We start from the raw sequence: 10802 nt of genomic DNA on the forward strand, positions 1-10802 counted from the left end.
AATTGTTCCATGTTGCATGTTTGTCAAAAATCAGAATGAAGATGGGGTCCATAGAAAACAAAACAATTGTGGGAATGAGCTAAGCAATTTCATTTTGATATTAAATCAATTGTAAAAAAGAAAACAAACTAGGGGCACCTGGGTGGCTCAGTGGTTTAAGCTGCTGCCTTTGGCTCGGGTCATGATCTCAGGGTCCTGGGATCAAGCCCCGTATCGGGCTCCCTGCTCCGCAGGAAGCCTGCTTCCCTCTCTCTCTCTCTCTCTCTGCCTGCCTCTCTGCCTGCTTGTGATCTCTGTCTGTCAAATAAATAAATAAAATCTTTAAAAAAAAAAAAAAAGAAAAGAAAACAAACCAGAGAATTAGGTCAAGATGGCAGAGGAGTAGCAGACTGAGATGACATCAGGTCACAGGGGTTCAGCTAGTTATCAAACCATTCTGAACACCTACAAACTCAACAGGAGATTGAAGAGAAGAAGAGCAGCAATTCTAGAAATAGAAAATCTACCACTTTCTAAAAAATAGGATGTGTGGAGAAGCAAATCCAAAGCAATGGGAACATAGACTGTGGGGGGAGGGGCTGGCTCCCGGCAAGCAGCAGAGCAACAGAGCACAAAATTTGAACTTTTATAAGTCTGCTCCACTGAGGGACATTGCTCCAGAGGCCAAACGGGGGTGGAGCCCTCGCAGGGACAGTGTGGTCTCAGGTCCCACGGGTTCACGGAAGGACTAAGTGTCTGATTACAGCAGAGCTCGCAGGTAACAGAGCGGGAAAGCTGACTAGAGACGGATCCGAGGAGTGAGCTCTCTGTTTGGGGTTACCTTAAGCTGCGATCCATGGCACACTCTAGCCACTGCTCTTTGAGCAGGGACCCCACAAGTGGCAGGACTGGGGAAACCCACCTTCCTTCTCTGGAGGCAGGAATCCGCTGAGTTTGGAGACTTCTAATGGGGCTGTGTGCCAGAGACAGAAATACCTGGTTACAGGCCGGGTGAGCTTGGAGCCCGGCTGGAGACCAGGGAGATGGGAGTGATTGAGTGCTTTTCTCCGAAGGCACACTGAGAAGTGGGGCATGAGCTCTCAGCTCCTCCCGGCTGGAGATAGGGAGGCTGCCATTTTCATTTCTATCCTACAGGGCTCTATGGAAAGCATTCAGGGAATAAAACCTCCTGAGAGGGAACCCAAACAGATTACTTAGCCAGGGCCCTGGCAACGGCTGTGCAATTCCACCTTCAGCAAAGACACTTGAGAATCACCACAACAGGCCCCACCCCCAGAAGATCAACAAGAACATCCTGCCAAGACCAAACTCACTGATGAAGGAGAACAGCGGAATTCCAGAGGAAGAGAAAGCAAAGTCATGGAATTCATGGCTTTCTCCCCATGATTCTTTATAGTCTTGCAAAGTTGATTAAATTTTTTAAAAATTTTTTATTCTAATTTTTAAAATTTTTCCCTTCCTTTTTTTTTTTTTAAAGATTTTATTTATTTGACAGAGAGAGAGAGAGAGAGAGATAATAAGTACACAGAGAGGCAGGCAGAGAGAGAGGGGGAAGCAGGCTCCCTGCTGAGCAGAGAGCCCGATGCGGGGCTCGATCCCAGGACCCTGAGATCATGACCTGAGCTGAAGGCAGAGGCCCAACCCACTGAGACACCCAGGCGCCCCTCCTTTCCTCTTTTAATATTAACTAGTTTATCTTAACAATACCTTTCTTTAAAAAAAATCTTTTCAGGGGCGCCTGGGTGGCTCAGTGGGTTAAGCCACACAGTGTTTAATTTTTTTAAACTTTTTACCCCCTTTCCTCTCCCCACATATGGGGTCTCTTCTGATTTGGTTAGCATACATTTTTATAGGGTCTTTGCCACTCTTTTAGTATTTTATTCTCTCATTCATATATTCTTATCTAGAAAAAAAGACAAGGCAGAAAAACTCACTACAATGAAAAGAACAAGAGGCAGTTCTGAAGGCTAGGGACCTAATAAGTATGGACATTGGTAATACGTCAGATCTAGAGTTCAGAATGACGAGTCTCAAGGTGCTAGCTGGCCTCGAAAAAGGCATGGAAGATATTAGAAAAACCTGTCTGGAGAAATAAAAGCACTAAAATCTAACCAAGCTGAAATCAAAAAAGCTATTAATGAGGTACAATAAAAAAATGGAGCCTCTTACTGCTAGGATAAATGAGGCAGAAGAGAGAATATATTGTGATACAGAAGACCAAATGATGGAGAATGAAGAAGTTGAGCAAAAGAGAGACTACTACTGGACCACAAAGGGAGAATTCGAGAGATAAGTGATACCATAAGATGAAATAATATTAGAATAATTGATATTCCAGAAGAAGAAGGGGGGTTTGCGGCAGAAGGTATATTGGAGCAAATTATCGTAGAGAATATCCCCAATATGGCAAAGGGAACAAGCTTCAAAATCCAGGAGGCACAGAGAACCCACCTCAAAATCAATAAAAATAGTAGGGTCCACACCCTGTCATCTAATAGTAAAACTTACAAATCTTAGTAGCAAAGAGAAAATCCTGAAGGCAGCTTGGGACAAGAGCTCTGTAACATACAATGGTAGAAATATTAGATGGGAGCACACTTATCCACAGAGACCTCACAGGCCAGAAAGGACTGGCATTATATTTTCAGAACACTAAATGAGAAAAATATGCAGCCAAGAATACTATATCCAGCTAGGCTGTCATTAAAAATAGAAGGAGAGGGATGCCTGGGTGGCTCAGTTGGTTGAGCGGCTGCCGTCAGCTTGGGTCTTGATCCCAGGGATCAAGTCCCAAATTGGACTTCTTGCTTGGCGGGGAGCCTGCTTCTCCCTCTGCCTCTGCTGCCACTCTGCCTGCCTGTGCTCGCGCTCTCTCTCTCTGGCAAATAAATAAATGAAATCTTTTTAAAAAATTAAAATAGAAGGAGATATAAAAAGTTTTCAGGACAGGGGCGCCTGGGTGGCTCAGTAGGTTAAAGCCTCTGCCTTCGGCTCGGGTCACGATCCCAGAGTCCTGGGATCGAGCCCCGCGTCGGGCTCTCAGCTCGGCAGGGAGCCTGCTTCTCTCTCTCTCTCTCTCTGCCTGCCTCTCTGCCTACTTGTGATCTCTGTCTGTCAAATAAATAAATAAAATCTTTAAAAAAAAAATAGCTTTCAGGACAAACAAAAACTAAAAGAAGTGGCCAACACCAAACCAACCTTAAAAGAAATATTGAAAGGGGTCCTCTAAGCAAAGAGAGAGCCTACAAGTGGTAGATCAGTAAGGAACAGAGACAATATATAGTATCAGTCACGTTACAGGCAATACAATGGCACTAAATTCGTATCTTTCAATAGTTAGCCTGAATGTAAATGGGCTAAATGCCCCAATCAAAAGACACAAAGTATCAGAATGGATAAAAAAACAAGACCCATCAATATGTTGTCTATAAGAAACTCATTTTAGACTCAAAGACACCTGCAGATTTAAAAGTGAGGGGGTGGAAAACAATTTACTATGCTAATGGACATCAAAAGAAAGCTGGGGTGGCAATCCTCGTATCAGATAAATTAGATTTTAAGCCAAAGACTATGATAAGAGGGTGCCTGGGTGGCTCAATTGTTAAGCATCTGCCTTCCACTCAGGTCATGATCTCAGGGTCCTGGGATTGAGTCCCATGTCAGGCTCCTTGCTTAGTGGGGAGCCTGCTTCTTCCTCTCTCTCTGCCTGCTGCTCCCCCTGCTTGTGGTCTCTCTCTCTCTCTGACAAACAGATAAATAAAATCTTAAAAAAAACCCGCAAAACTATAATAAGGGATGAAGAAGGACACTATATCGTACTTTAAGGGTCTGTCCAACAAGAAGATCTAACAATTGTAAATATCTAAGTTCAGGGTGCCTGGGAGGCTCAATGGGTTAAACCTCCGCCTTTGGCTCAGGTCATTATTTCAGGGTCCTAGGATCAAGTCTGTATATCAGGCTCTCTGCTCAGCGGGGAGCCTGCTTCCTCCTCTGTCTGTCTGTCTCTCTGCCTACTTGTGATATCTGTCTCTCAAATAAATAAATAAAATCTTAAAAAAAGAAAAAGAGTCGGTTTTTAATTAATTAATTAATTAATTAAATATCTATGCCCCTAACATTGGACCAGCCAACTATATAAACCAATTAATAACAAAATCAAAACACATCAACAATAATACAATCATAGTAGGGGACTTTAACACCCCCCTCACTGAAATGGACAGATGATCTAAGCAAAAGATCAACAAGGAAATAGAGGCTATAAATGACGCACTGGACCAGATGGATATCACACATATATACAGAACATTCCATCCCAAAGCAACAGAATACACATTTTTCTCTAATGCACATAGAACATTCTCCAGAATAGATCACATCCTGGGTCACAAATCAAGTCTCAACCAGTACCAAAAGATTGGGATCATTCCCTGGAGATTTTCAGACCACAACGCTCTGAAGCTAGAACTCAATCACAGAGGAAAGTTGGAAAGAATCCAAATACATGGAGGCTAAAGAGCATCCTACTAAAGAATGAATGGGCCAACCAGGAAATTAAAGAAGAATTGAAAAAAATTCATGGAAACAAATGATAACACAACTGTTCAGAATCTGTGGGACACAGCAAAGGCAGTCCTGAAAGGAAAATATATAGCAATACAAGCTTTTCTCAAGAAACAAGAAAGGTCTCAGGGTACCTGGGAAGCTGAGTGGGTTAAAGCCCCTGCCTTCAGCTCAGGTTGTGATCCCAATGTCCTGGGATCTAACCCCACATAGGGCTCTTTGCTCAGCAGGGAGCCTGCTTCCTCCTCTCTCTCTCTGCCTGCCTCTCTGCCTACCTTAGATCTCTGTCAAATAAATAAAGAAAATCTTAAAAAAAAAATGAAAGAAAGAAAGAAACAAGAAAGGTCTCAAGTACACAACCTAAGCCTAAAGGAGCTGGACAGAAAAATAGCAAAGAAAGCCTAAACTCATCAGGAAAAGAGAAATCATAAAGATCAGAGCAGAACTCAATGAAATAGAAACCAAAAAAACCCAGAAGAACAAATCAATGAAACTAGGAGCTGGTTCTTTGAAAGAATTAAGAAGATTGATAAACCCCTGGCCAAACTTATCAAAAAGAAAAGAGAAAGGACCCATATAGATAAAATCATGAATGAAAGAGGAGAGATCACAACAACACCAAAGAGATACAAACATTATATAAGAACATATCATGAACAACTATGCACTAGCAAATTTGACAATCTGGAAGAAAAGGATGCATTCCCAGAGATGTATAAACTACCAAAACTGAACCAGGAAAAAACAGAAAACCCGAACAGACCCATAACCAGTAAGGACACTGAAGCAGCCATCAAAAATCTCCCAGCTGGGCGCCTGGGTGGCTCAGTGGGTTAAGCCGCTGCCTTCGGCTCAGGTCATGATCTCAGGGTCCTGGGATCGAGTACTACATTGGGCTCTCTGCTCAGCGGAAAGCCTGCTTCCCTCTCTCTCTCTCTCTGCCTGCTTCTCTGTCTGCTTGTGATCTCTCTCTGTCAAACAAATAAATAAAATCTTTAAAAAAAAAAAATCTCCCAGCCACCAAGAGCCCAGTGCCAGACGGCTTCCCAGGGGAATTCTACCAAACATTTATTTTTATTTTTTTAAGATTTTATTTATATATTTGACAGACCGAGATCACAAGTAGCAGAGAGGCAGGCAGAGAGAGAGGAGGAAGCAGGCTCCCTGCTGAGCACAGAGCCCGATGTGGGACTTGATCCCAGGATCCCGGGATCATAACCCGAGCCGAAGGCAGAGGCTCTAACCCACTGAGCCACCCAGGCGCCCCTACCAAACATTTAAATAATTAATACCTATTCTCCTGAAACTGTTCCAAAAAATAGAAATGGAAGGAAAACTTCCAAACTCATCTTATGAAGCCAGCATTACCTTGATCCCCAAATCAGACAAAGACCCCATCAAAAAAGAGAATTACAGACCAATATCCTTGATGAACACAAATGTGAAAATTCTCACCAAAATACTAGCCAAAAGGATCCAACTGTATATTAAAAGGATTATTCACCATGACCAAATGGGATTTATTCCTGGGCTTCAAGGCTGGTTCAACATCTGCAAATCAATCAATGTGATACAATACATTAATCAAAGAAAGAACTAGAACCACATGATACTCTCAATAGATGCTGAAAAAGCAGCTGACAAAGTACAACATCCTTTCTTAATCAAAACTCTTCACAGTGTAGGGATAGAGGGAATGTACCTCAATATCAAAGTCATCTATGAAAAACCCACAGCAAATATCATTCTCGATGGAGAAAAACTGAGAGCTTTTCTGCTAAGGTCAGGAACACGGCAGGGATGTCCATTATCACCACTGCTATTCAATATAGTATTAGAAGTCCTAGCCTCAGCAATCAGACAATGAAAAGAAATTAAAGGCATCCAAATCGGCAAAGTTGTCCAACTATCACTCTTTGCAGATGATATGATACTTTATGTGGAAAACCCAAAAGACTCCACTCCAAAACTGCTAGAACTCATATGGGAATTCAGTAAAGTATCAGGATACAAAATCAATGCACAGAAATCAGCTGCATTTATACACCAACAGCAAGACAGTAGAAAGACAAATTAAGGAGTTGATCCCATTTACAATTGCACCCCAAACCATAAGATACCTAGGAATAAACCTAATCAAAGAGGCAAAGAATCTGTACTCAAAACTATAAAGTACTCATGGAATAAACTGAGGAAGACACAAAGAAATGGAAAAATGTTCCATGCTCATGGACTGGAAGAACAAATATTGTGAAAATGTCTATTCTACCTAAAGCAATCTACACATTTAATGCAATCCCTATCAAAATACCATCAATTTTTTGTAAAGAAATGGAATAAATAATCCTAAAATTTATATTGAATAACCAGAGGAATGCTGAAAAAGAAAGCCAAAGTTTGGGGTGCCTGGGTGGCTCAGTGGGTTAAGCCACTACCTTGAGCTCAGGTCATGATCTCTGGGTCCTGGGATAGAGTCCTGCATTGGGCTCTCTGCTTGGCAGGGAGCCTGCTTCCCTCTCTCTCTCTGCCTACTTGTGCTCTCTCTCGGTCAAAAAATAAACAAACTGTCATCAAGAAAGTATGGTACTGGAACAAAAACAGACACATTCATCAGTGGAACAGAATAGAGAGCCCAGAAGTAGATCCCCAACTCTTCGGTCAACTAGTCTTTGACAAAGCAGGAAAGAATGTCCAATGGAAAAAAGATAGCCTCTTCAACAAATGGTGTTGGGAAAATTGGACAGCCACATGCCGAAAAACGAACCTGGACCATTTCCTTACTCCACACATAAAAATAGACTCAAAATGGATGAAAGCCCTCTATGTGAGACAGAAATCCATCAAAATCCTTCAGGAGAACACAGGCAACAACCTCTTCGACCTCAGCCGCAGCCAACTTCTTCCTAGAAACATCGCCAAAGGCAAGGGCAGAAAGGGCAAAAACAAACAATTGGGACTTCATCAAAATCAAAAGCTTTTGCACAGCAAAGGAAACAGTCAACAAAACCAAAAGACCACTGACAGAATAGGAGAAGATATTTGCCAATGACATATTAGGTAAAGGGCTAGTATCCAAAAATCCATAAAGATCTAATCAAACTCAATACCCAAAGAACAAATAATCCAATCAAGAAATGGACAGAGGACATGAACAGACATTTCTGCAAAGAAGACATCCAGATGACCAATAGACACGTGAAAAGTGCTCCACAATACTCATCATCGGGGAAATAAAATCAAAACCACAATGAGACAACACCTCACACCAGTCAAAATGGCTAAAACTGTAAGTCAGGAAATGACAGATGCTGGTGAGGATGTGTAGAAAGGGGAACCCTCCTACACTGTTGATGGGAATACAAGCTGGTGCAGCCATTCTGAAAAACAGCACAAAGTTTCCTCAAAAAGTTGAAAATAGAGCTACCCTATGACCCAGCAATTGTGCTACTGGGTATTTACCTTAAAGATACAAATGTAGGGGCGCCTGGGTGGCTCAGCGGGTTAAGCCTCTGTCTTTGGCTCAGGTTATGATCCCAGGGTCCTGGGATCGAGCCCCGCATGGGGCTCTCTGCTTGGTGGGGAGCCTGCTTCCTCCTCTCTCTCTGCCTGCCTCTCTGCCTACTTGTGATCTCTGTCAAATAAATAAATAAAATATTAAAAAAAAAAAAAAAGATTCAAGTGTAGTGATCCAAAGGGGCACGTCTATCCTAGTGTTTATAGCAGCAATGTCCACAACAGCCAAACTATGGAAAGAACCGAGATGTCCATCAATAGCTGAATGGATAAAAATGATGTGATCACACACACACACACACACACACACACACACACACACACTCACACGAAATACTATGCAGCCATCAAAAGAAACGAAATCTTGCCATTTGCAACTGCGTGGATGGAACTAGAGGGTATTATGCTGAGCGAAATAAGTCAATCAGAAAAAGAAAATTATCTTATGATCTCCCTGCTATGAGGAAGTTGAGAGGCCATGTAGGGAGTTTGGGGGGTAGGGAAGGAAAAAAATGAAACAAGATGGTGTTGGGAAGGAGACAAACTATAAAAAAGGCTCTTAATCTCACAAAACAAACTGAGGGTTGCTGGGGGAAGGGGAGTAGGATGAGGGTGGTTCGGTTATAGACATTGGGGAGGGTATGTGCTATGGTGAGTTTTGGAAAGTGTGTAAGCTTGATGATCACAGACCTATACCCCTGGGGCTAATACATTATATGTTAATAAAAAATTAAAAAATTTTTCAAAAACCCACAGCAATTAAAAAATAATTTAAAATAGAAGCTATGAAATTTCTGCTATGTACAGAACTCTCATGAATAAGTAATTTGGATTAAAGATGAAATTAAAATATTTGTGTTTTAAACAAATAAATAAAAATAAAAATAAAAATAGAAATAAAAAACCAACAAAACAAAATAAAACGCCTAAAATTGTTGAAAAAAAGAGTATGGGAAGACATCAAGCTGGCTCAGTTGGTAGTGCATCCAAGTCCCGGTCTGAGGGTCACTGAGTTCAAGCCCCACGTTGGGTGCAGAGCCTACTTAAAAAAAATTAAAATTTAAAGATAAATAAACCAATTACAAATATAGGAATTTTAACATCCAATTTCTGGAGATAGAATTAGGCACATTTAAATTCAATTTGCAATTAGGTACATATAAATTAATTTGCATGGCAAAATACAGAATTTCAGAAGTACTTAGGCTAAAGAAGTTACAGTAAGGACTAATTTATCCTTTTTAAAATTTTTTAAAGGCTCCCAGGTGGCTCAGTCAGTTAAGTGTCTGACCCTTGATTTCGGTTGGAATCATGATCTCCAGATTGTGGGAGTCCGCACGGAGTCAACTTATCCCTCTTCCTCTGTTCCTCCCTCAGTTGCACACTCTCTCAAATAAATGAAAATCTTTTAAAATTTATTTCAAAAATATTAAATGCTCATTATAGAAAACTCAGAAAATATTAAAAAATCATTTAGAAAAAACCCACTTGTAATTCTACTTATGGAGGAAAACTCCTATTGTCTTTTGTCAGAAAGTATAGCTAGCTCAAGAGTGTATAAGCACAGGCTCCTCCACACACCCCCAAGCTCTTCCTCTAGGCACTTGGTAAGTCCACTGCTACTTTCTGTCAATCACCTGTGCTCTAGGCATTTCCACAATATAACCTGTGAAATAGATAATATTACTCCCACTTAACCCTAAAAGGAAACTTGAAACTCAAAGGAAAAATAACTTGCCAGAAGCAAGCAATAGAACCACATTCGAAATCCGATTTGGCTGTTTCTTATTTGCTAGTACACCTAATACGGTCCTCAAGTTAGAAAATTCTCTCTTGACTAATCTACACAGTTGAAGTAAAATCTACTGCCTTATTTAAGGCTAATGATATGATGTGGTTTACAAAGATAGAATTTAGACTCCAACAGTAATTTATCCCAAAGGTTTTATTGGACAGTTGAATGTTTCCTACTTCCTGCTGAAAGTGTCTCAAATGATTGTTATTTTATATTAAAACTCAAAATAAGCAAATACCTTTAACTACATAGGACAGTAGTTTAAACATGTAACAAAAATAGTCTGAGAAATATTTAAGATACATTCTGTTCTTCATACATTCAGGTTGATTGATCAAGCTCTTTTCCTTTTGGTAATGAATTTTTCCTAAATTCATTCTTGTGCCACAGACTGACACACTTAGGACCTGTTGGAATATATACCTGAACTTTTGGTATGATCTGTGGATATACAGTAGAACAGAAAGTCTCACAAACTTGAATGTTTTATACATTGGGCTCATTATAAGCATGCTCTAAAATTCCACACAACCTGAAGTCCATCATTAAAGAAACTAATAATTAAATAAATCGTGGTTCATTCACTGATATATATGCCGCCATCAAAGAATACCTAGGTCCTTCCCTTTGGTGCTCTGCGGGTAGGTTTGTGGTAGCTCCTGTGGCTGTTGGTGCAGTAGACTGTGTGGGCTAGGGGAGGGAAAGAGTGGTCTCAACTAGGTACAGTAACTGTCATGGTCACTGTCATAGGGGCCATGGCCCAGGTGTCAGAGATGCTCAATTGGCTCATGGAGGTCTGTGATGAGGGTAGCAAGAACTGTGTGATCAGAATGGTTCTTATAGATAACTTGAGCCAAGTGGTAAGGATATTAAGAATTACAGGAACTAGATTTCTCATGTCAGAGAATGGAGCTGCACAGAAAAGAATGGA

The sequence above is a fragment of the Mustela putorius genome, unplaced genomic scaffold (genome assembly GCF_011764305.1).
Source record: "Mustela putorius furo isolate JIRA1106 unplaced genomic scaffold, ASM1176430v1.1 tig00000145_pilon_pilon_pilon, whole genome shotgun sequence".
Lineage (NCBI taxonomy): Eukaryota > Metazoa > Chordata > Mammalia > Carnivora > Mustelidae > Mustela > Mustela putorius.